The sequence below is a fragment of the Heterodontus francisci genome, unplaced genomic scaffold (assembly GCF_036365525.1).
Source record: "Heterodontus francisci isolate sHetFra1 unplaced genomic scaffold, sHetFra1.hap1 HAP1_SCAFFOLD_148, whole genome shotgun sequence".
NCBI classification, from domain to species: Eukaryota; Metazoa; Chordata; class Chondrichthyes; order Heterodontiformes; family Heterodontidae; genus Heterodontus; species Heterodontus francisci.
This window is the reverse complement of record NW_027142345.1, coordinates 1,495,149-1,521,333: the sequence shown is the minus strand read 5'-3', so window position 1 is coordinate 1,521,333 and position 26,185 is coordinate 1,495,149. Positions and strand designations below refer to the sequence as shown.

General features: G+C 45.6%; 1 non-coding gene across 1 annotated transcript; it reads right to left on the bottom strand.

Annotated features, from left to right (window-relative positions):
- Window positions 1-21,273: 21,273 nt before the first annotated feature.
- On the bottom strand, window positions 21,274-21,355 carry trnas-gcu (transfer RNA serine (anticodon GCU)). Its single transcript has one exon. It is a non-coding gene; the product is annotated as a tRNA-Ser (tRNA).
- Between the last annotated feature and the right edge of the window lie 4,830 nt (window positions 21,356-26,185).

The following is a 26,185-nucleotide window of genomic DNA, read 5'->3' as shown; positions in this document are numbered from 1 at the left end:
GATCATTCCCTCTGCGACACCCTGGTCCACTCCTCCATTACCCCCACCACCTCGTCCCCGTCCCATGGCACCTTCCCCTGCAATCGCAGGAGGTGTAATACCTGCCCATTTACCTCCTCTCTCCTCACTATCCCAGGCCCCAAATACTCCTTTCAGGTGAAGCAGCGATTTACTTGTACTTCTTTCGATGTAGTATACTGTTTTCGCTGCTCACAATGTGGTCTCCTCTATATTGGGGAGACCAAGCGCAGACTGGGTGACCGTTTTGCGGAACACCTCCGTTCGGTCCGCAAGCAGGACCCTGAGCTTCCCGTTTCTTGCCATTTCAACACTCCCCCCTGCTCTCATGCTCACATTTCTGTCCTGGGATTGCTGCAGTGTTCCAGTGAACGTCAACGCAAGCTCGAGGAACAGTATCTTATTTACCGATTAGGCACACGACAGCCTGCCGGACTGAACATTGAGTTCAATAATTTCAGAGCATGACAGCCCCCCATTTTACTTTCATTTTTAGTTGTTTTTTCGTTTTTCTTCTTTTTTGCTTTTTTACATTTTTTACAACCTTTTATATTGCATTTATTTCATTTCATCTTAGTTTATTCAGTTTGCTTACACACTGTTTTTTTTCAGGTTTGCACTTGCTGCTGTTCAATATTCAGTCCGTTAACACCTATTCTGTACTAATGCTTTGTCTTTCAGCACACCATTAACATATTGTTTGCCTTTGCTCCATGACCTTTTGGTCAGCTATGTGGCCTTGTCCAACCTGCACCTTCTCCTTTGTTATCTCTTGCCCCACCCACACCTCACTTGCTTATAACCTGTGACATTTTTAATATTTGTCAGTTCCGAAGAAGGGTCAGTGACCCGAAACGTTAACTCTGCTTCTCTTTCCACAGATGCTGCCAGACCTGCTGAGTGATTCCAGTATTTCTTGTTTTTATTCCAGAAAATATTTGTTTGCTGCAAAAAGTACATGGCAGGTAAAATGAAATGGAAGGGTTGTGAGGCAATTCACTCCTGTACTGAAGGAAACTGATCTCCTTTGCAATCTTTGTATTGTTGACTTGGTGCAGTTTTTGAACTGTTTTGTAATGTATCTTTTTATAGTTTTTTTAACGAATAAAGTATATGTTGGAAATTTAAAAAAAAGTTCAGAGAAGGTTCACTGGATTTATTCCTGTGATGAAGGGGTTGTCTTTTGAGGAGGATTGAGCAGGTTGGATCTATACTGATTGGAGCTTAGAAACATGAGAGGTGATCGTATTGAGACATCAAAGATTCTGAAGGGTCTTGACAGGGTAGATGCTGAGAGGATGTTTCCCCTCGTGGTGGAATCTAGAACTTGGGGACACAGTTTCAGAATTACGGATTTTCCATTTAAGAAGGAAATGAGGAGGTATTTCTTCACTCAGACAGTTGTTCATCTTTGTATTTTTATCTACAAGGAAGTCAAGGGTTATGGGGGGCAGGCAAGAAAGTGGGGTTGATGCCATGATCAGATCAGCCATGATCCTATTGAATGGCAGAGAAGGCTCGAGGGGCCAAATTGTCTACTCCTGCTACTATTTCTGTTCTTATGATCTCATTGCAGCTTGTTCCAAATAGAGACAAAAGAGTGGAATTCCAGAGGAGAGGTGAGAGTAATTACCCTTGAGTGAGTGTGGCATCAAGGATCCCGAGCAAAATTGAAATCAATGGGAATCAGGGGAAAACTGTCCACTTGTTGGAGTCCTACCTAGCACAAAGCAAGATGATTATGGTTGGTGGAGGCCGATCATCTCAGCCCAGGATATTGCCTCAGGAGTTTCTCAGGGTAGTGTCCTAGGCTCAACCATCCTCAGCTGTTTTATTAATGAGTTTCCCCTCAACTTAAGTCAGAAGTGGGAATGTTAGGTGATGATTCACAACTCCTCAGATACTGAAGCAGTCCATGTCTGCAAGCAGCGAGACCTGAACAACATTCAGGCTTGAGCTGATAAGTGACAAGCGACTTGGTTGCCACAAAAGTGCCACGCAGTGAACATCTCCAATGAGAGAGAATCAAACCATCTACCTTTTAATACTCAGCAGCATTATCATCACTGAATCCCTCACCAGCAACATCTTGGGGGTTACCATTGATTATAAACTAAACTGGACCAGTCACATCTATGCTGCGGCTTTTAGCGTAGGTCAGACATTGGGAATTCTGCAGCAAGTATCTCACCTCCTGACATGCCAAAGCCTGTCCATTGTCTACAAGGCACAGGTCAGGAGTGTGATGGAATACTCTCCACTTTTCTGGATAGCTGCAGCTCCAACAAAACATAAAAAGCTCAATACCACCCAGGACAAAGCAGTCCTCTTCATCGGTACCTCACCCACCACTTTAAACATTCACTCCCTCCACCACCAGAGCACAGTGGCAGCAGTGTGTACCACCAACAAGAAGCACTGCAGTAACTCGCTAAGTAACGTTCGACAGCACCATCCAAACCCGTGATCACTACCACCTCGAAGGACAAGGGCAGCAGATGCATGGGAACACCACCACCTGCAGGTTCACCTCCAAGTCACTCACCATCATGCCTTGGAACTATATCACCATTTCTTCACTGTTGTTGGGTCAAAATCCTGGAACTCTCTCCGCAATAGCACTGTGGGTGTTCCTACACCACATTGACTGCAGCAGTTCAGGAAGGCAGCTCCCCACCACATTCTCAAGGGCAATTAGGGATGGGCAATAAATGCCAGCCTTGCCAGCGATACTCACACCCAAGAATGAATAAAAAACAAATTATTCTCCACAGATTCCCCACAATCCGGGCTTGGACATTTACTTCAGGAGCACAGAGCTTTATATAACTACAACATGAGTTCCAATCTTCAGATTCCGTTAGCCTTTCACATTATTTTCTCCCAGTCCACTAGCTTTTAGTGATTCAACACTCGGGTCTCTGCTTCTCCAGTTTCTAACATCTCACCACTTATAAAACACACTCTGATCTATCTTTCGTAGGTCCTAGATGACCCCTCATTTTAAACTCCATCTGCCAAAGCATTGCTCACTCACTTAATCTATCAAGAAGATTTGAAAATAAATTTCTTGCCAAAGGATAATGTTCTGCTTCTGCTCCCTCGCCATTTGCTTTTCCCGTTAGTCTTTCATTTGGTGTAAATCCAGAGAAAGTAAAGATGGAAGGAAGGAGGGAGGGAAAAATCTTCCTCCTTTTCGTGATCCCTATTTGATCTTCATTCCAGTCCAATTTGGGTGAAGAATTCCGATTGTCTGTCTCAATTTAAATAAAGTATAAACAATTCTGGAATCACCAGCGAGATATTGACAAGAACATGTTTCCAGGCCAACTTTCCACAAAAGCTCCCCCACAACAATGTACTAGACACTTCATAAACTAATGACAAAATTGGGATCCGAACCCACACATGCAAAGCAAAATGCATTAGCATGCCACCGTCTTAACCGCTCGACCACCTTGTCAGCTGTTTGGACAGTACAGATCCTGGCTGTGCAGCCAGATGTGCAATGATGGAAATGCAGCTTCTGTAAGTAAATGCAATTTCCATCACATCAGGTCATGGCCTGTTGGGAATGGAGCGGTGTGAAACATTTCCAGACCATGTCCAACACGTTTCGACTCAATGTGAAAATCCACCATGGAAAGACTGGAACATACAATCATTTCATCACATCATGATTAACATCACTCAGACACCTGAACCATGAGGTCACTGACGAAGTCATGATGACCGAATTTCTCATGAAATGACAAATGAAATAACTGACTGGAAGAATTGCTTTAATTCCACATGATCAGAGAGGCACAGCCTCAGACCGACTTGGCAGATGAGTATTGATTGAATAATTTCTGTGTGAGGAATGTTCCAGCATCATAAACCAGGGGAACATGCTGACTGAGCTGTGTCTTCATCTCTTCTGGGCAGTCGGACAGTTCACCCTTCATTCTGCTCTGATTCACTTTCCCAAAGCGGATCTACAGATTCTCAAATCTGTGGACTGGGTTTTCTTATTTTGTTCCTTTTGATTTTTCTTGCTCCTGACTGAATAATATATTCTAAACCTCGGATCAACCCTCCCCTTTGCGTCGTGTTATAGTCTTGATAAAAAAGACACAAAACGGCACGAACAGTCTGAAACATACAACACGGTCACACTTTCCTTCAGTGAGATTAATGTTGAGCTGTTTTCCAGGTTCAATGCAACTGCAAACACATTGCTCTCAAATAAATTGTAGGGGATTGAGTTGCCGTTGAAATATTAGCATTGAACATTTGTACAAGGAGGAACAGCCATTCCAAACTGACATCCTTCACAAAGGCAACCACTGAGCTGTTTTCTTGTGTGAATAAAATTCATAAGAAAAGTTAAAGTTCACAAGAAAACAGATGTAAACGATTGATAGCTAAACTTTTGAAGCAAGGATATGAATCCACGATTTTCTGATTATTGGACAAACACTCGAGCCAACGAAGCTACTGAGCCAGATCACAAATGCTGTGACAACTAAGGGCAGAGGAGGGCACTCTTTATTCTCATCCCACTTCTCCACAGGTCACAACATCTATTTCAACTTTTCCCACTTACTGAAACAGTCAATCATATACTCTATTTTTCCCAGAATAGAAGACACTGACCAGATTTCTTTAATGAACAACAAAATGATTCATTTATTGTAGAACAAGTTTTAACTAGTCATGAAGTAAAGCATAAACACACAGGTGGAAATTTTAAAAGTTCCCTTTTAACCTTTGTTTTTAAAGTCTTCTTAAAAAATCTTCGAGCCACATGCGCACACACACATACACCGGTTAACAGAAAAGGTAAAAGGGATGTTTTTAAAAAAAATTTTAAATTTTGTTACAAACACAAAAAAAAAACTCTTGGGCTGGTTACCTGCTCATTTTTGAAGAAAACATCAGATGAGATACGTTGCTCCAAAATTGGAATACAGTCTAACTTCTGAGTATACGTAGACAGGTCACTAGCGTATTTTAGAACAGTTCTTTTCAGAAGGCACTGAGAATTAATTTTAGCAGGCCTTCTTCAAAGACATGCGATAAGATTAATTAACACACTGGACTTCTCAGGATCTTTTAAAGATTTTCTGGAAAACAAGCTGGGTTGTGGTCTTCTCTCCTTCCTTGACATTTCTTCAGGCTAACTTTATCAGCTGCTCACTCCAGCAGGTAAAACACACTGACTCTACAACCAAAAGCTTGTGAGTTTTCTGCTGTCTTAGGTGTACGTTGCTGCTGCGAGCTTGTCCAATCAAGGGGCGCAAATGACTTCACTAACCACATCTCCCTGTTACCATGGTTTCTGTTCTATTTTTAACTTGAATTATGTGAAAAACAGTAAACATAGTTGCCAAATTGGCTCTTTTGGTGCTCTCTTGAAAAAGAACTGGTCCTACATATATTCAGTTTGATTATGACTTCTTCAAAAAATATTTTAACAGAAGAAACAGAATCACTTCCATAACGTCATGTACTTTCCCTGAGCTACAGGTTATTGAAAGACTCTCTGGCTGTGTTTATTTTAGGTGATTTTGTACTCAGGTTCTTTTGGAATCCATGTGTTTGCAGATCTTTGTGAGTGAGAGATGTGGAGATATGCTTAAAAAATTTCCCTATAAATTATTCATATCTCAGTCTTTCCCCGAACTTTGTGCAAACACATTATTGAGGGAATCACACACATCAAGCCGTCAAACCTGTCTGCTGAACATTGAAAGGTGACAGTGTTTATAGTAACGGGGTTCCATTTATTCAGACACATCTTGATGATTCTCACATGTAATGTATTTGTATATTATATTCATGACATTATGATGCAAATAAACACTTCCTTGCACTTGCCACGCTTGGTGAACATTTTCTCTGCTGATGCCCCCTGAATATATTAGAGAACATGGTGACGAGGTTGAGATAAAAGTCTGTAAATATAGGCAGCAAACAGCAGCAGGGACTGCAGTGAACAAGATTTACGTGACATATTTGTGCTTATATTGGTGGGTGAAATAAGATACTAAACACACAAAATCCTACATTTGAGCTCGCGTAAGATTGCTCTGTCTATGGAGATAGCATCAAAGAATGCTCAGGAATTTTGTCCGATGCCAGCGATAGTAACACACTTCAGGGGAACTTAAAAAAACTGGAAAAATCGGCTTTCACATAACAGATGAAATTTTGCACAGAGAAGTGTGAAGTGATACAATTTGGAAGGAAGTATGAGGAGAGGCCATATAAATGAAACATGACAATTCTAAAGTGGGTGCAGGAGCAGAGAGACAATGTACACCAATGTTAGAAGGATTGAAAAGGTAACTAAGAGCAAACAGGACACTTGGATTTATTAATATGGGCATGGAGTAAAAGCATATAAGTTATGCTAAACCTTTACAAAATGCTGGGAATGAATGGCCTCTTCCTGTACCTCCACAGAAAGCTTCCATTCCAGGTTTACACACACTCATCAGGATCACTCTCCACAGATCCTGCCACTCCAGGCTCGGACACCAACTTCAGGATCACTCTCCACAGATCCCGCCATTCCAGGTTCGGACACCCACTTCAGGATCACTCTCCATACATCCCAGCACTACAGGCTCGGAGACCCTCTTCGGAGATCCTAAATCTCCAGACACGGACATCCTTTGAGGACCACTCTCCACAGATCCTGCCACTCCAGGCTCGGACACCCACTTCAGGATCACTCTCCACAGATCCCGCCATTCCAGGTTCGGACACCCACTTCAGGATCACTCTCCATACATCCCAGCACTATGGGCTCGGAGACCCTCTTCAGAGATCCTAAATCTCCAGACACGGACATCCTTTGAGGACCACTCTCCACAGATTCTTCCCTCCAGGCTCAGACACCCTCTTCAGAGACACCCTCCATCCATCCCGCCGCTCCACGCACGGTTATCTCCCTCAGGATCAGATCAAAGAATGTTGCTTGTCACTTATCAGCTCAAGCCTGAATGTTGTTCAGGTCTTGCTGCTTGCAGGCACAGACTGCTTCAGTATCTGAGGAGTTGTGAATCATCAGCGAACATGCCCACTTCTGACTTATGTTGAAGAGAAAGCCATCAATGAAACAGCTGAGGATGGTTGGGCCTAGGGCACTGCCCTGAGAAACTAGGGATCCAGTCATGAAAGGTGGAGGACAATTAAATAACGAACCAGATGAGGAGGCTCCAAAAACTTCCCCATCCTCAATGTTGGTGGAGCCGAGCACGTCAGTGGAAAAGATGAAGCTGAAGCATTTGAAACCATCTTCAGTCAGAAATTGCTCAGTGGATGATTCATCTCGGCCTCTTGAGGTCCCCAGCATCACAGCTTCCAGTTTTCAGCCAATTCGCTTCACTCCACATGATAGCAAGAAACAGCTGAAGGCACTCAGTACATCAAAGACTATGGGCCCTAAAAACATCCCGGCTCTAGTACTGAAGACTTGTGCTCCAGAACTAGCTGCGCCCTCAGCCAAGCTGTTCCAGTAGAGCGACAACACAGGCATCTCCTCAACAATGTGGAAAATTGCCCAGGTGTGCCCTGTCCGTAAAAAAGCAGGACAAATCCAATCTGACCAATTGCCACCCCATCAGTCTACTATCAATCATCAACAAAGTGATGGAAGATGTCACCAACAGTGCTATCAAGCACCACACACTTAACAATAATCTGCTCATCGATGCTCAGTTTAGGTTCTGCCGGGGTCTCTCAGCTCCAGGAAATAATTTGGCAGATAGAGTAGAATGTGGGAAAATGTGAGGTTATCCACTTTGGTAGGAAGAATAGAAAAGGAATATATTATTTAAATTGTGAGAGATTACAGAATGCTGCGGTGTAGAAGGATCTGGGTGTCTTCGTATATGAATCACAAAAAGTTACCATGCAGGTACAGCAAATAATTAGGAAGGCAAATGGAATGTTACCCTTTATTGCAAGGGGAATGGAGTATAAAAGTAGAGAAGTGTTGCTACAAATGTACAGGGTGCTGGTGAAACCACAGCTAGAGTACTGTGTGCAGTTTTGGTTTCCTTATTTAAGGAGGGATATACTTGCATTGGAGGCAGTTCAGAGAAGGTTCACTAGATTTATTCCAGTGATGAAGGGGTTGTCGTATGAGGAAAGTTGAGCAGGTTGGACCGATACTCATTGGAGTTGAGAAAAATGAAAGGTGAACGTATTGAGACATATAAGATTCTGAGGGGACTTGACAGGGTAGATGCTGAGAGGAAGTTTCCCCTCGTGGTGGAATCTAGAACTAGGGGACACAGTTTCAGATTTAGGGGTTTTTCATTTAAGAAGGAATTTCTTCTCTCAGAGCGTCATTAATCTTTGGAATTCTCTACCGCAGAGAGCAGTGGAGGCTGGGTCATTGAATGTCTTCAAGATTTTTATCTACAAGAGAGCCAAGGGTTATGTGTGCAGGCAGGAAAGTGGGGTTGAGGTCATGATCAGGTCAGCCATGATCCTATTGAATGGCGGAGCAAGCTCGAGGGGCCAAATGGCCTACTCCTGCTGCTAGTTGTTCTTATCTTATGTTGTTATGATCTCATTGCAGCTTGGTCCAAACAGAGATGAAAGAGTGGAATTCCAGAGGAGAGGGGAGAGTGATTGCCCTTGAGTGAGTGTGGCATCAAGGATCCCTAGCAAAATTGAAGTCAATGGGAATCAGGGGGAAAACTCTCCACTTGCTGGAGTTGTACCTCACACAAAACAAGATGGTTGTGGTTCGTGGGGGCCAATCATCTCAGCCCAGGACATTGCTTCAGTAGTTTCTCAGGGTAGTGTCGTAGACCCAAACATCCTCAACTGTTTCATTGACGACTTTCCCTTCAAAATAAGTCAGAAGTGGGAATGTTAGGTGATGATTCACAACTCCTCAGTTGAAGCAGTCTGTGCCTACAAGCAGCAAGACCTGAACAATATTCAGGCTTGAGCTGATAAGTAACAAGCAACCTTCTGGCCACACAAGTGCCAAGCAGTGAACATCTCCAATGAGAGAGAGAAAAAAATCTACCTTTTGATATTCAGAGCATTATCATCGCTGAATCCCCCACCATCAATATGTTGGGGGTTACCAATGACCAGAAACTAAACGGGACCAGTCAGATCTATGCTGCAGCTATAAGCGCAGGTCAGAGATTAGGAATTCTGCAGCAAGTGGGAAAGATTAGGAATTCTGGGGGCGGCACAGTGGCGCAGTGGTTAGCACCGCAGCCTCACAGCTCCAGCAACCGGGGTTCAATTCTGGGTACTGTCTGTGTGGAGTTTGCAAGTTCTCCCTTTGTCTGTGTGGGTTTTCTCCGGGTGCTCCGGTTTCCTCCCACAAGCCAAAAGACTTGCAGGTTGGTAGGTAAATTGGCCATTATAAATTGTCCTATAGCAGAGGTAGGTGGGAGGGAAATATAGGGACAGGTGGGGATGTGGTAGGAATATGGGATTAGTGTAGGATTAATATAAATGGGTGGTTGATGGTCGGCACAGACTCGGTGGGCCGAAGGGCCTGTTTCAGTGCTGTATCTCTAAACTAAACTAAGTATCTCACCTCCTGATACACCAAAACCTGTCCACCATCTACAAGGCACAAGTCAGGAGTGTGATGGAATACATCCCACTCAACAACACCCAAGAAGCTCAATACCATCCAGGACAAAGCAGCCCACTTAATCGCCACCTAACCCACCACCTTAAACATTCACTCTCTCCACCACCAGTACACAGTGGCTGCTGTGTGTACCATCTCCATATGCACTGCAGTAACTCGCGAAGTATCCTTCAACAGCACCTTTCAAACCCGTGACCTCTACCACCTCGAAGGACAAGGGCAGCAGATGCATGGGAACTCGCCATCTGCAGGTTCCCCTCCAAGTCACTCACCATCCTGACTTGGAACTATATCGCCATTTCTTCACTGTTGTTGGGTCACAATCCTGGAACTCCCTCCCCAACGGCGGTATGGGTGTTCCTGCACCACATGGACTGCAGCAGTTCAAGACGGCAGCTCACCACTACATTCTCTAGGGCAATTAGGGATGGGTAATAAATGCTCACCTTATCAGCGATACTCACATCCAAGAATAAATAAAAAACAAATCACTCTCCACAGATTCCTCACAATCTGGGCTTGGACATTCGCTTCAGGAGCACAGAGCTTTATATAACTGCAACATGAGTTCCAAACTTCATATTCCGTTCGCTTTTCACATTATTTTCTCCCAGTCCACTAGCTTTTAGTAATTCTGTATTCGGGTCTCGGCTCCTCCACAGTTTCTAACATCTCACCTCTGACAAAAAAACACTCTGATCTATCTTTCTTCAGTATTGCATGACCCCACATTTTAAACTCCATCTGTCAAAGCATTGCTCACTCACTTAATCTATCAAGAAGATTTGAAAATAAATTTCTTGCCAAAGGATAATATTCTGCTTCTGCTCCCTCGCCGTTTGCTTTTCCCATTAGTCTTTCACTTGGTGTAAATCCAGAGAAAATAAAGATGGAAGGAAGGGAGGGAGGGAAAATCTTGCTCCGTTTTGTGATCCCAATTTGATCTTCATTCCAGTCCAATTTGGGTGAAGAATCCCAATTGTCTGTCTCAATTTTAATAATATATAAACAATTCTGGAAACACCGTCTGGAAATTGACAAGAACAGGTTTCCAGTCTGACTTTACGCAAAAAGTCCCCCATTAGAAATAAAGGAACTATACAGCTCACAAACTATCAACAAGGATAGGATTCGAACCCATACATGAAGAACACAATGCATTAGCAGTCCATCACCTTAACCTTGCAGCCACCTTGTCAGATGCACTATCACGGCTGTCACCTTCAGCACAGCTCCTGGCTGTGCAGCCAGCTGCAGTGACCCAATGATTCAGGCATCTGAGTGATGTTAATCATGATGTGTTCAAATGATTGCATGTTCCACTCTTTCCGTGGTGGGTTTTTACACTGAGTGGAAACGTGTTGGACATGGTCTGGAAATGTTTCACACCGCTCCATTCCCTATTTCATTTACTTACAGAAGGTATATTTCCATCATTATACAACCCATAAGATGAACTTTTTTCAAAAGACTTCAGTGCATTTAACTCTGTGTCCAACACTGTGAGGCAGCTTTCTGTGTTTATAAAGAGTGCAATTTAATGACTGGTCTCTTGGATCTTGGATCAAACAGGGTGACAGATAGAGGTCTGTGTGCAGAGGGTTTGGAGGTGAGCTCTGATTCCTAACCCTTTCTGGACTGTGAGGAATAAAGAATGAATGAGAGAGAGAGAATGTGGGAGAAGGGATGATGGAAGAATTTGTTTGTGAACCTGATTAAAAGTGGCTCAAACGCAAGATAATATTAAGATATCAAGAGCAGAACATTAACATAATCTGAGTTCCGCGATCTGGTCGGGTCCCATTCCCCTGAAGTGAGGAATGAACGGGTGGGGAAATTCCACCTGGAGTTATATTTGTCTCCAATGAAGATGAGTTCACAGTGAGGCTGGAATAGCTCAGTTGGGAGAACACTAGATAGAAGAACCAGGATACAATCCCTGGTTTCATCAGTTTTAATTTGGTGTCTCCATCAGTTTAAGTAGAGAGAATCAGAGGGGAGATTTTCCACTCTTGGCCCCATGGGCTGAATTTTAAACTAACGGTGCGGCTCTCGGCAGAGGCACCGGAAGCGGGTGTCGTCACCACACGAGTGAAATGTGGCCGACCAACTCCGATCACGGAGCAGCCGACCAATTAATGAAGGGGAGGCGTGGGGCCCATGTAAACAAGGACCAGAGGTAGGGAACGAGGCACCGATGGCACCAACATCTGACACAACGGCAGGTGCTGACATCATATTTAAAGGGCTGCCAACCCTGCATTCACTGCTGCCTGGTTTAAAGGAGTGTCTTCCTGAGAGCCCTCTGATGCCCCAGGACCCGTTCTGCTGCCTCTGCTGCCCCAGGACCCGTTCTGCTGCCTCTGCTGCCCCAGGAACGGTTCTGCTGTCTCTGCTGCCCCAGGACCCGTTCTGCTGTCACTGCTGCCCCAGAACTCGTTCTGCTGCCTCTGCTGTCCCAGGACACGTTCTGCTGCCTCTGATGCCCCAGGACCCGTTCTGCTGCCTCTGCTGCCTGCTGCGTAAGGAGCTGAATGAGAGCCTGCAGTGACCATGGTCCCACGGTTTAGCGATGCCTCCCTGCAGGTTCTCCTCCAGGTGGCAAGAGAAAGGTGGAAGATCCTCTTCCCCGGGGATGGGAGGTGGAGACCTGCCCACCTGACCAAGCAAAGCTGGCTGAAGATAGTCGGTGAGGTCAGCAGACGTGGGGTCACCCCCACAACATGGATCCAGTACAGGAAGTGGGTCAATGACCGGATCCAGGCTGCTCAGGCGTAAACTCAAAACACTTTGGACCCTTTGGACATTGCATGTGGCAGAGTGAGAGGGAGTGTTTGGTGGAAAGGGAGTGACCACCCAGTCATGTGTATTGGGGAAGGGCAGCAGGACATGCTGCCTGAGGCTTGGCTGCATCTCGGTGAGAGGTGCACGTCAGTCATTGTATAAACTCACACAGTCCCTCGAGAGGGGCCACATGCAGGAGGAATACGTGTGTCCCCATCATGGACTGCTGGACTATCACCATCAGAGATGTTGGGCTTGTCCCCGCTGGGAGACTAACTTTGTTCATCATTGTGTCTGCAGGAGAAGACATCCCACAATTGGAAAGAGCGTGTCAAGACCGGCGGTGGATGCCTTATCTCCATGTCCTCATCCCGATGGAGGAGGAGGCCATGGAACAGGCAGGGCAGCAAAGCAGCTGCTCCATAGCTGATGGAGAGACAGGGACACCTACCCAAGAGAGTGAGTGAACATCTCCTGGGGCACAAGGGAGCATCACCTGCAAAGGAGCCACACTGCTCATCTGTTCACCACTGCATCAATGGAGCTGCACGTTAGGGGTGGTTGGAATGTCATGATGGGAAGACCCTAACCCTTCAATGTCCCTGTTTTCTCATGAAGGCCCGGATGAACGACAAAAGCAAAGAGCTGGAGAGACTGGGGGACAGCCGGACATGTCTGAGGAGGAGGAGGGAGCCTCAGAGGGTGCACTATCACCTCATTCCCCTGCGCCCTTCACCAGCACAGAAACTCTCACGTTGGTGGGTATCCGTTCGCGGTTAGATTCTGGCATACAAACTGGTGAGCACATCACAGACAGGCCCGGGCAGCTGGCGGAGGCTGTGACCGCCGAGGCCACTGGAAGTTGGTGGTTTGTGGGAGGCCAGGCCCATGCTGTGCCCTAGGCTGATGACGTGCCTCTTGTGTCACCAGCAACACGGGAAATGCTGCAGCTGCAGTGAGAGGTCAGGCAACATCTGGCAGAGTTGCCAGAGGCTATGTGTACCCAAGCACGGACGATGGAGGAGTCCATCCAGGCCTTGGGTGCTGCACTGTCTCTGATGGGGGTGTGTCTGGCTTCCTCCATTGAGAGATTGGTGACTCTCATGGAGAACCAGATCCAGCCGATCAATCAGTGGCTGCCGGAGATGTGCACAGAACTGCACTCCATCACTTTGTCCAGGTGCTCCATCCAGTGGTGACAAGGTGAGAGGGGGGACGAGGCACCTGAACTCTCCACTTGGTCCACGTCCCTCTCAGGTCAGCAGGGAGGTACAAGTGTGTCTTATAAGGGGGAGGAGAAGCTGGCTGCTACATCTGGGGGCCCCTCTCAGGGTGCTCCTGGTGTGGACGGTAATTCCAAAGTCCCTCTGCCAGTGACACCAGTGATGCCAGCACCTCCATCATCCTCGATGACAGAGGGGGTCCCTGTACCTGTGCAGGAGGCCCTCAGTGTGCCAGGGCCCTCCAGGCCTCAGGCAGCAGAGGACGGCCGCCAATGTCATCCCAAGCCATGGAGCAGCAAGGTCAGCAGCCTGTCTCCACCTCAGCTGACAGAGCAGGGGGAGTAGCAGGTAGGAACACCCGGAAGAGATTTAAGAAGAGCACCTAGATTCACTGAGGGGTTCACGGGTGAATGTACATTCCAGAAGGATAGGGTTGTGTTTGGTGTCACACAGAATAAAGAAATGATGTTCTCTCACTACGTCTCCTTCCTATTGTTGACGCCCTTTGGGACTTCATTTCAACCCTTCCTCCCAAGGGGCTGGAAGTGAGGGACCAAGCCCTGAGTTCACAAAGCTTCGGCCTTGATACTGTGCGATGTGTACCTGGGCGCTGTAGTGTAGAAGGAAGGAGGTGACAACAGGGCTGTTTAAAGCTAAGACTTTATTGCTGTGGTTCCGGAAGGTGGTGAGGCTCAAAGGAAACGTGAATGTATAAGGGTGTCTCGTGTCTCCCTTGTGTGTATCTCATGGAGGCTTTCCTGCTGTGCCTGAGGTCCTTCATCTGGCACTGCTTGGGCAGCATCCTCCTCCACATCCTCATCATCAGAGGAGACATCACATTCCATGATATCCACACGAGTCAACACCTCACCCCTCTGTCATGCAAGATTGTGCAGAGCACAGCAAGCCACCATGATGCGGGAGACTCTCGCTGGGACATACTGAAGGGCTCCACAGGAACAATCTAAGTGCCTGACTCTCATCTTCAGGAGACCAATGGCCTCTTTGATGGTCGCTCGGGTTGACCCGCAGCAGGTGTTGTACCTCTCCTCTGCATTCTTGTGTGGGTTCCTCACAGGCGTCAGTACTCATGTTCTCACTGGGTTGCCCTTGTCTCCAAGGATCCATCTCAGAAAGCGCATGGGGCCACGGAAAGGTTCTGGCACCTGGGAGTGCCTTGGTATGCAGGCGTTGTGGCTGCTTCCCGGTATTTGTGCACACACCTGTAGGATCCATTTGTGATGGTCACAGAACAGTTACACACTGAGCAAGTGGAAGCCCTTCCTGTTGAAGGCTGCTGGCTGGTCTGCAGGAGCCTTGATGGTCACATGGGTGCAGTCAATGACACCCTACACCTGGGGGAATCCAGCGATGGCCCCGAATCCTATAGTCCTCTCAGTGTGACTGTTTGGATCGATGTGCAGATAGTCACCGGCCCTCCTGAACAGGACATTGGTGACCTCCTTGATGCACTGATTCACCACAGACTGTGAGATTCCACACATATCGCCAGTGGATCCCCGCAATGATCTGCTGGTGGAGAAGTTCAGTGGCAGGGTGACCTTCAGTGACACTGGCATCAGGTGCCCACCAAGTCCCATGGGGCACAGCTGCATCATGGCAGAGAGATCAGTGACAATCTCCGTGGAGAGGCGCAGTCTGGGGAGACACTGTCACTCGGACATCTGCAGGTAGTTGAACCTCGGCTGACGTGTTCCTCTGCCTCCTTCTCCAGCCTCCTGTTCGAGGCTGGCCCTCCTGTGGGCCCCCAAGCTGCTGTGGTGTCCCTGCTGGTGCCTGCACCTCCCTCCCTCCCTCTCTACTCCTCCTCCTCTTCAATGGGAGCCTCGAATCCAGGGTGAATGAGGCCCATGACAGGTTGCCCCTCCCTGAGTGCAAGACCTTCACAGTAAACAACACCCAGCCACATTTACCTCATTTGTCACCCTCAATGAGGTGGCACTGCCTCAATAACACCCTGGTGTGGCTCACCCTGCAGAGCTGGCACATTGGCCCCCACTCCTGACAGTGTTTCCCGATGTCCTTTCCCCCTCCACCCTTGCTGCCAAGTTACGCTGCCTCACCCGACAGCTTCCCAGTGAAGCCAACACTCAGCTCCCACCTCCCAGTCACCTCCTTTAACCAGGCGAGGCTCTGAAGCCCCAGGGTTCCCGTGTGCTATTAATTCAATTGGACCCAGTGAATAAAATTGCTGACAATTGGACTCATAAATACTTTAAATGCCTTCTTGCCGTGTGGATGTGCGAAGTCTGCCCTCCATGTCAGCCGCCGACAGAAATATCCGGTCCGACGTCTTCCATCCCTATTTTATACACCCCCCCTCCCCCTCCCCAGCCTCCATTCCCATCTCCAACGGTCCCTTAAAATTCTGGCACATGTCTCTAAGACTAAAGGGAGTGAAACTACAGCTGCTCCTTAGACTGAACAGGGAGAGCTGCTCTCTCTGTGTTGAAAGTGAATGAATCTGCTCTTTACCTTGTCTCACTGAAACGTTCACTGTGTGGAAATGTCTGTTTGAAAATGTTTTCCTGTTATATTAATGGAGCAGAGGAGCAGAAGTGAGGTACTGTTCAACAGAGAGGTTTGGAAGTGGGTGAAGGGGTGGAGTGACGGTGGGAGTGAGAGGCGCAGTGAGTTGGCCATTCTCAATGAAGTGTCAGGAATGAAGGTCAGAGGAACAGACCAGGCAGGAAACACAGAAAGAGCGAGGAGAAGCTGGTGTGAAAAACAGAGATTAAACAACAGGCTTGTTCAGTCAGTTCCGAAGAAGGGTCACTGACCCGAAACGTTAACTCTGCTTCTCTTTCCACAGATGCTGCCAGACCTGCTGAGTGAATCCAGCATTTCTTGTTTTTGTTTCAGTTGGTTTGGGTCTGGTGTTTAGAATACCCGGAATCTGGGTTCACTTCACTTCCAACTCAGCAATTGTACCAACATTATGTTCATAAAACCATAGAATGATACACAAAGAAGGAGACCATTTGGTCCATTGTGTCAATGCTGTCTCTTTGGTTGTGTTATCCAATTAGTTCTGATGCTCAGCTTTTTCCTGTAATCTGTACATTTTCCTTCCAGGATTTATCCCTATCGCTTTTCAAAGTTACTACTGAATCTGCTTTCAAGTCCTGATCAGACAGTGCATTCCAAATCACAACACATCACCGTATAAATCCCGACCTCATTTCGCCTCTGGTTCTTTTCTCAATCACCTGATAAATACATCCTCTGGTTACTGACCCTTTTGCCACTGGAAACAATTTCTCCTTATTTAACTTATTGAAAACCTTCTTGATGATGTCACATACTAGACTGCCAGTAAAACTGAAGCCCATGTAATAAAAGGGACAATGACAGCATGGATATGAAATTAGCAGACTGATAGGAACATAGGAGCAGGAGTAGGCCATTCAGCCCGTCGAGCCAACCCCGCCATTCAATATGATGATGACTGATCATCCACTTCAATGCCTTTTTCCCACACTATGTCCATATCCCCTCTGTCATTTGCATTTAGAAATCTGTCAATCTCTGCTTGAAACATACTCAATGACTGAGCTTCCACAGCCCTCTGGGGTAGAGAATTCCAAAGATTCACAACCCTCTGAGTAAAGAAATTTCTCCTCGTCTATGTCCTAAGTGGCTTTCCCCTTATGTTGAAATTGTGTCCCCTGGTTCTAGATTCCTCAACCGGAGGAAATAGCTTCATCTACCTGTCTATCCCTTTAAATATATGGTAAGTTTCAATGAGATCACCTCTCATTCTTCGAAACTCTAGAGAATACAGTCACAGTTTCCCCAAAATCTCTTCATAGGACAGTCCCGCCACCCCGGGAACAAGTCTGGTGAACCTTCGTTGTACTCCCTCGATGGCAATGATATCCTTCCTAAGGTAAGGGGACCAAAACTGCACACAGTATTCCAAAGTGCAGTCCAACCAAGGTTATATACAATTGAAGCAAGACTTCACTACTCCTGTACTCAAATCCTCTTGTGATCGAGTCTAACATGTCATTCGCCTTCCTAATTGCTTGCTGCACCTGCATGTTAGCTTTCAGTCACTTACTGACAAGGACACCCAGGCCCCTTTGTCCATCTACACTTTCTAATCTCTTACCATTTAAGAAATGATCTGCACATCTGTTTCTCCTACCAAAGTGGACAACCTCACATCTTTGCACATTATATTCCATGTGCCACTTTCTTGTCCACTCACTAAGTCTGTCCAAATCCCCTTGAAGCCGCTTTGCATCTTCCTCACAACACACATTCCCACCTAGTTTTGTGTCATCTGCGAACTTGGAAATAGTACATTTGGTCCCCACTTCCGAATCATTGATATATATTGTGAACAGCTGGGTCACAGTGTGGTGGTGAACAGTTGTATTTCTGTCTGGAGGATGGTTTACAGTGGGTTCCCCATGGTTCCTCATAACTTCAGTTATGTGCAGACACTGGAAAAGCTGGGGTTGTTCTCCTTGGAGCAGAGCAAGTTCAGAACAACTTTGACAGAGTTAGAATCAAGGAATCAAATGGTTACAGTACAGAAGGAGACCATTCAGTCCATCATGTCCATGACAGCTCTTTGCAAGAGCAAATCAGCTAATTCCACTCCTCTGCCCTTTCATTGTAACCCTGCAAATTTTCTCTATTCAGGTGTTTATCCAATTCCCTTTTGAAAACCACGATTGAATCTGCCTCCAGCACTCTCAGGCAGTGTAATCCAGATCTGAACCACTCGCTCTGTCCCACACCCCTGGTGCCATTGCAGAAAAGCTCTTCTGTTCATTTCATCCCTCATAAATAATTGAAATGAAATGTTTATTAGGAAATGCAGAACATAAAAAGGAGAGAGAAATAAATGCTGAGCAAAATAGAAGTCAATGTTTGGAAGGTAAAAAGAGCAAAAGATGTAACTTTTATTCTGGATGAGTGAGAGGAATATATCACACTTTGGGGATTTTGTAAGAGGATTTATTGATAAACCTGGGATTTCAGAGGAAGCTGGTTCATGGTTTACAGAACAAATTCAGCCCCTGGGATGGAGCCAACAGCTGCACTGTCCAATAACAGACAGGACGGGGACACTGTCTCAGGCCCAGTGAGCTCAGTCGATGAAAGCATGAAACTCTGAATCTCAAGTTTTTGAGTTTGAGCCCCACGGTGGGTGTTTTTTATTTCCTTTTTAGGCTGATTTTACAGGCATTCTCCAGCTCTGAATTCCTCGGCAGAGAGTTCAAGGAGTGTTTGAAATGAGATTCAACAGCAGTATGAGAAAGTCTCTCCTTGATTCAGGACTCTTACCTCTCTGCAGCAACTCGCTGCTGAAGATTGAATGTTATCTCATTTCATTCTCATTTGAGGGTCAGTGTGGATCACTGGGACTTCTGGCTGTCTCCCACTTCACAATCCATCAGTGCTGAGAAAGCAATGGGGAATATTACTCACATGTTACAATGTTTTATAAATACTTGAATGTATTTCACACTGTGTCTAACAGTGTGAATCTCCCCTGGTATATCAGCTCACCAATACTTCAACAGAACATTCACATAATGTGAGCTCTGAGATCTGTTCAGATCCCATTCCCAAGACCTGGAAAGTGGGATTGGGCTGGATCGCTCTTTTTCAGCTGGCACAGACACGATTGCTAAATGGTCTCATTCTGTGCCATAAATTTTCTCCATTTTCTATGTTCTATGAAGTGAGGTGTGATTGGGAGGGGCAATTCCACCAGGGTTATATTTTCTACCAAAACAATGACACAAGTGATACTTCACTTTTTTATTCATTCATTCATGCGATGTGGGCGTTGCTGGCCAGGCCAGCATTTACTGCCCATCCTTAATTGCCCTTGAGAAGGTGGTGGGGTGGGCTGCCTTCTTGAACCACCCTTGAGTGAGTGTGGCATCAAGGATCCCTAGCAAAATTGAAGTCACTGGGAATCAGGGGGAAAACTCTCCACTTGCTGGAGTCGTACCTCGCACAAAACAAGATGGTTGTGGTTCGTGGAGGCCAATCATCTCAGCCCAGGACATTGCCTCAGGGGTTTTTCAGGGTAGTGTCCTAGACCCAAACATCCCAGCTGTTTCATTGACGACTTTCTCTTCAACATAAGTCAGAAGTGGGAATGTGAGATGATGACTCACAACTCTTCAGATACTGAAGCAGTCTGTGCCTGCAAGCAGCAAGACCTGAGCAACATTCAGGCTTGAGCTGATAAGTGGCAAGCAACCTTCTGGCCACACAAGTGCCAAGCAGTGAACATCTCCAATGAGAGAGAAAAAAAATCTACCTTTTGATATTCAGAAGCATTATCATCGTTAAATCCCCCACCATCAATATCTTGACCAGAAACTTAACTGGACCAGTCACATCTATGCTGTGGCTATAAGCGCAGGTTAGAGATTACGAATTCTGCAGCAAATATCTCACCTCCTGACACCCCAAATCCTGTCCACCATCTACAAGGCACAAGTCAGGAGTGTGATGGAATACATCCCACTCAACAACATTCAAGAAGCTCAACACCATCCAGGACAAAGCAGCGCACATGATCGGCACCTAACCCGCCACCTTAAACATTCAATCCCTCCACAAGCAGTAAACAGTGGCTGCAGTGTGTACCATCTCCATATGCACTGCAGCAACTCGCCAAGTATCCTTCAACAGCACCTTCCAAACTCGTGACCACTACCACCTCGAAGGACAAGGGCAGCAGATGCATGGGAACTCACTACCTGCAGGTTCCCCTCCAAGTCACTCACCATCCTGACTTGGAACGATATCGGCATTTATTCACTGTTGTTGGGTTACAATCCTGGAACTCCCTCCCCAACGGCAGTGTGGGTGTTCCTGCACCATATGGACTGCATCAGTTCAAGAAGGCAGCTCTCCACCACCTTCTCAACGGCAATAGGAATGGGTAATAAATGCTCGCCTTATCAGCGATACTCACACCCAAGAATGAATAAAAACCAAATCACTCTCCACAGATTCCCCACAATCTGGGCTTGGACATTTACTTCAGGAGCACAGAGCTTTATATCACTGCAACATGAGTTCCAATCTTCATATTCTGTTCACTTTTCACCTTATTTTCTACCAGTCCACGAGCTTTTATTAATTCAGTATTCGGGTCTCTGCTCCTCCGCCGTTTCTAACATCTCACCTCTTCCAAAAAAACACTCTGATCTATCGTCGGTAGTCGATGACCCCTCATTTTAAACTCCATCTGCCAAAGCATTGCTCACTCACTTAATCTATCAAGAAGATTTGAAAATAAATTTCTTGCCAAAGGATAATTTTCTGCATCTGCTCCCTCGCCATTTGCTTTTCCCATTTGTCTTTCACTTGGTGCAAATCCAGAGAAAGTAATGATGGAAGGAAGGAGGGGAGGAAAAATCCTGCTCCGTTTCGTGATCCCTATTTGATCTTCATTCCAGTGCAGTTTGGGTGAAGAATTCCAATTGTCTGTCTCAATTTTAATAAAGTATAACAAATTCTGGAATCACTGTCTGGACATTGACAAGAACAGGTTTCGAGGCTGACTTGACACATAAGCTCACCCAACATAAATAATACACTAAACAGCTCATAATCTAGCAACAAGGATGGGATTCGAACCCACGTGCGCAAAGCACAATGGATTAGCAGTCCATCGCCTTAACCTCTCGGCCACCTTGTCAGTTGCAGAAACGCAGCTGTCACCTTCAGCACAGCTTCTGGCTGTGCAGCCAGCTGTGGAATGATGGAAATATATCTTCTGTCAGTAAATGAAGTTGGGAATGGAGCAGTGTGAAACATTTCCAGACCATGTCCAACACGTTTCTACTCAGTGTGAAAACCCACCACGGAAAGACTGGAACATACAATCATTTCATCACATCATGATTAACATCACTCAGACACCTGAACCATTAGGTCACTGATGAAGTCATGATGACCGAATTTCTCATGAAATGAAAACTGAACTAACTGACTGGAAGAATTGCTTTAACCCCACATGATCAGCGAGGCACAGCATCAGGCCGACTTGTCGGGTGGTGTAAACAGATATCACTGCTTCTGATCTTCACCAGAACAGAGAGTGAGATGTAACATTGATGATCAAACAGACTGTGAGAGAATACAACAGAATAAAACACATGGAGAGACACTGTGGAATAACAAATAGATTTGATTGGAATGTTGAAATTTTGATTGGAATGGATAAAACACCAGAAACAACAGATTAAATTGGGATTCTCATCATTATATTGATCTGGGACAGAAAAGAGAAACTGATGGAAAGAAGAGAAGAAGGAAGAAAAGAAAGGATGGAACTGTTCAATCTTTTCAGTTTTTTCACTCGCCCATCAAAGCTGATAAAAAAGTTGCAAATAACAGAGAATTTCACCAAAAAGGGAGATTAAATGTTGCTGAAACCTTGGATCGAAGGATGCCCCAAAAGATCACCTGTTTAACTGTCTCCTCACTGGGGGATTTCAATCAGTGAGCAATATTATTCTCTACTTTTTTTGTTAATTGGTCCCAGAACTGACACTTGGAATTAATATCTGTGTTCCGACTTCTGAATAATAAAATTGTGAGTTTCTCGATATTTTCTGGACACAGTTCCTGCTGAAAGAACTAAGAACTCTTTTCTAATTTGCACAATACTCTATGCACACTCATCAAGCCTGCGAAGCTAGCATCCTTGGTGCTGCTCTCTCTTCTCCCAAACTTCATCTCATGTGACTGTTCCATCATCACTCTGACAGTGGGAGGGGTTGATCCCACTATCTTCAGCATTAACCCTTTACATCCTTATACCACACTGTCTGTCCAAAAAAATGGGTGGAGGGAACTTCCTTCATTTATCAAAACACCAACAGCAGCACAGTGGCGCAATGGTTAGCACCGCAGCCTCACAGCTCCAGCGACCAGGATTCAGTTCTGGGCACTGCCTGTGTGGAGTTTGCAAGTTCTCCCTGTGTCTGTGTGGGTTTCCGCCGGGTGCTCTGGTTTCCTCCCACCTCCAAAAGACTTGCAGGTTGATAGGTAAATTGGCCATTGTAAATTGTCCCTATTGTAGGTACGTGGTAGGAGAATGGTGGGGATGTGGTAGAGAATATGGGATTAATGTAGGATTAGTATAAATGGGTGGTTGCTGGCTGGCACAGACTCGGTGGGCCGAAGGGGCTATATCTCTAAATAAGAAAAGTAAAATAAAAGCTACCAGTCGTAAATCAACTCAAACCCATTAGAGAGATAGAGGGAGACTGTCAGAGAACTTCCTGCATCCAGTCCTGACCCTGTCACACTCAGCAGCTTCTCACCCAGACCCCACTCTCATCAACATTGAACATTGTTACCGAGACCCTTCAAATACTGTTTAGAAAAGGTAGAAAAATTCAAACTTCATCACAGCTAGATTGAATAGAACAAAGTTTAATGTCTTCTCGTCGTCACTCGGTAACCACATGAGACAGTCCTTAAATCAGTAGCATAAATTATCATTTGGAAGAATGTTTGTCATTGGGTTGAATCATTTCTGTGTGAGAAATGTTCCAGCATCATAAACCAGGGGAACGTGTTGACTGAGCTGTGTCTTCATCTCTTCTGGACAGTTCACCCTTCATTCTGCTCTGATTCACTTTCCCAAAGCGGATCTACAGATTCTCAAATCCGGAGACTGGGTTTTCTTATTTTGTTCCTTTTGATTTTTCTTGCTCCTGAATGATAATATATTCCAACCTCGGATCAACCTTGCCCTGTCTCCCAGTCTTGGTTAAAAGCGACAAATAACGGCAACAACATTCTGAAACAAACAACACGGTCACATTCTGCTTCAGTGAGATTAATGCTGAGGCAGTTTCTGTGTCGAATGCGATTGTGAACAAATTTCTCTCAAGGAAATTGTGAGTGATCAAGTATTTGCACTGAATTTCTGTGCAAGAAGGGACAGTTTCAACCAGCCATTCCCAAATCACTTCCTTCACAAAGACAAAGACTGTGCTGTCTTAACATGTGAATAAACTTCACAAACAAATTTGAACTCGAAGTTCAGGAGAAGACAGAGATGTGAATGATTGACAGTGTAATCTTTAAATCATAATTTTCCGTTTCTTCGTTGAAGTGAGGCTCAACCCTAAGCCACTAGAGATCGCGGAAAGCTACAAACATGGATCCAGAAATCAGAAAAGTAGTGAAACAGTTGGTGAGTACATTGTGACACTGAAGAATTTATCACCACATTGCAACATTGGCACATTCTTAGACCGTACATTATGAGACAGATTTGTGCTTATATTGGTGGATGAGGAAAGATACTAAACACACAAAATCCCAATTTGAGCTAGTGTGCAAGATTGCTCTTTCCACGGAGATAGCATCAAAGAATGCTCGTGAATTTCATCCGATGCCAGTGACAGTAACACACTTCAGAGGAACTTAAACACACTGGTAAAATGGGCTTTCACACAACAGATAAAATTTTACACAGAGAATTGTGAAGTGATACAGTTTGGGAGGAAGAATGAGACAATGTACACCAATCTTTTTTGATCAAGGTTTGAAAAGGTTGCTAAGAGCAAACAGGACACTTGGCTTTATTAATAGAGGCATAGAGTAAAAGCAAATAAGTTATGCTAAACCTTTATAAAACACTGGGGCTGAATGACCTACTCCTGTACCTCCACGGAAAGCTTCCACTCCAGGCTCGGACACCCTCTTCAGGATCACCCTCCATACATCCCGCCACTCCACACACGGATATCTCCCTCAGGATCAGATCACAGCTCCACAGTCCTGCCACATCCAGTCGTGAATGGTGGTGGATAATTAAATAACTAACAAGATGAGGAGGCTCCAAAAACATTCACATCCTCAATGATGGTGGTGCTGAGCACGTCAGTGCAAAAGATGAAGCTGAAGCATTTGCAACCATCTTCAGTCAGAAATATTAAGTGGATTTGATCTGTGCTAATTTCAGCTCCTCATGCTCGCTGGTGCCTTGGTTCTCTGGTGCTAATTTCAGAGTAAATCATGCAGCTTGACAATTGGAGCCAAAGAAAAAGACACAGGAGAGGTTGAAAGTGCCAAAACCTGGGATTGAACCAAGAACTGTTTAACTGTTAGTACAGCACGAACTCAACAAAGCTATTTCAACAACACACTGAAGCCACCATTCTGTCACTGCTTTGGAAGACAATATATACATTAAAGTGTTTGTAAAAAGTTACAGAACACAACATGTGAGTAATATTCCCCATTGTTTTCTCAGTACTGAGGGATTGTGAAGTGGGACACAGCCAGAAGTCCCACTGTGCCACACTGACCCTGAGCTGTGAGTGAAATGAGATAAAGTTCAATCTTTAGCAGAGAGATTCTGGAGAGAGGTAAGAGTCCTGAATCAAGGAAAGACTTTCTGACACAATAAAAGCAAAATACTGCAGATGCTGGAAATCTGAAATAAAAACAAAAAGTGCTGGAAATACTCAATAGCTCTGGCAGCATCTGTGGTGAGAGAAACAGAGTTAACGTTTCTGGTCTGTGACCTTTCATCAGAACTGACACAGGTTAGAAAAGAATTAGGTTTTAAACAAGTGACGGGGAGGGGCATGTGGGAGAGAACAAAGGGGAAGGTGTTTGATAGGGCAGAGGGCAGGAGAGATTAAATAACAAAGCTGTCCTGGGACAAAGGCAAAGAGTGTGTTAATGCTTGTGGTTGTCTGACACCAGTCATGCTCTGATGTTATTGAACACAATGTTCAGTCCACAAGGCTGTAGAGTGCCGAATCAAAAGGTCAGGTGCTGCTCCTCGAGCTTGCGTTGATTTTCACTGGAACACTGGAACAGGCCAATGACAGAAATGTTGACATGAGAGCAGGGGAGAGTGTTGAAATGGCAAGCAACCCGAAGCTCAGGATCAAGATTTCGGCCTGAGCAGAGGTGTTCCATCGAATCTGCGTTTGGTCTCCCCAGTTTAGAGGAGACCGCATTGTGAGCAGTGAATACAGTATACATAATTGAAAGAAGTACAACTAAATCGCTGCTTCACCTGAAAGGAGTGTTTGGGGCTTTAGATAATGAGCAGAGAGGAGGGAAAAGGGCAGGTATTATATCTCCTGCGATTGCATGGGAATGTGCCTTGGGAAGGGGACGAGGTATTGGGGGTAATGGAGGAGTGGACCAGGGTGTCGCGGAGGGAACAATCCCTTCGGAATGCTGACAGGGGAGGGGAGGATGCGTTTGGTGGTGGCATCACGCTGGAGGTGGCGGAAATGGTGGAGGATGATCCTTTAGATGTGGAGGCAGGTGGGGTGGAAAGTGAGGACAAGGGGAACCCTGTCGCAGATCTGGGAGGGAGGGGAAGGGGGAAGGCAGAGGTTGAGAGTCCTGTCAACTACACTGGGAGGGGGCGCGATGGGAGTAGTTGAAATCTGGTGATGTTGTTGAATTTAATTTCAAACACTCCTTGAACTCTCTGCTGATGAAGACTGAAAAAGGGAAGAACAAGCACACAAGAAGGGTC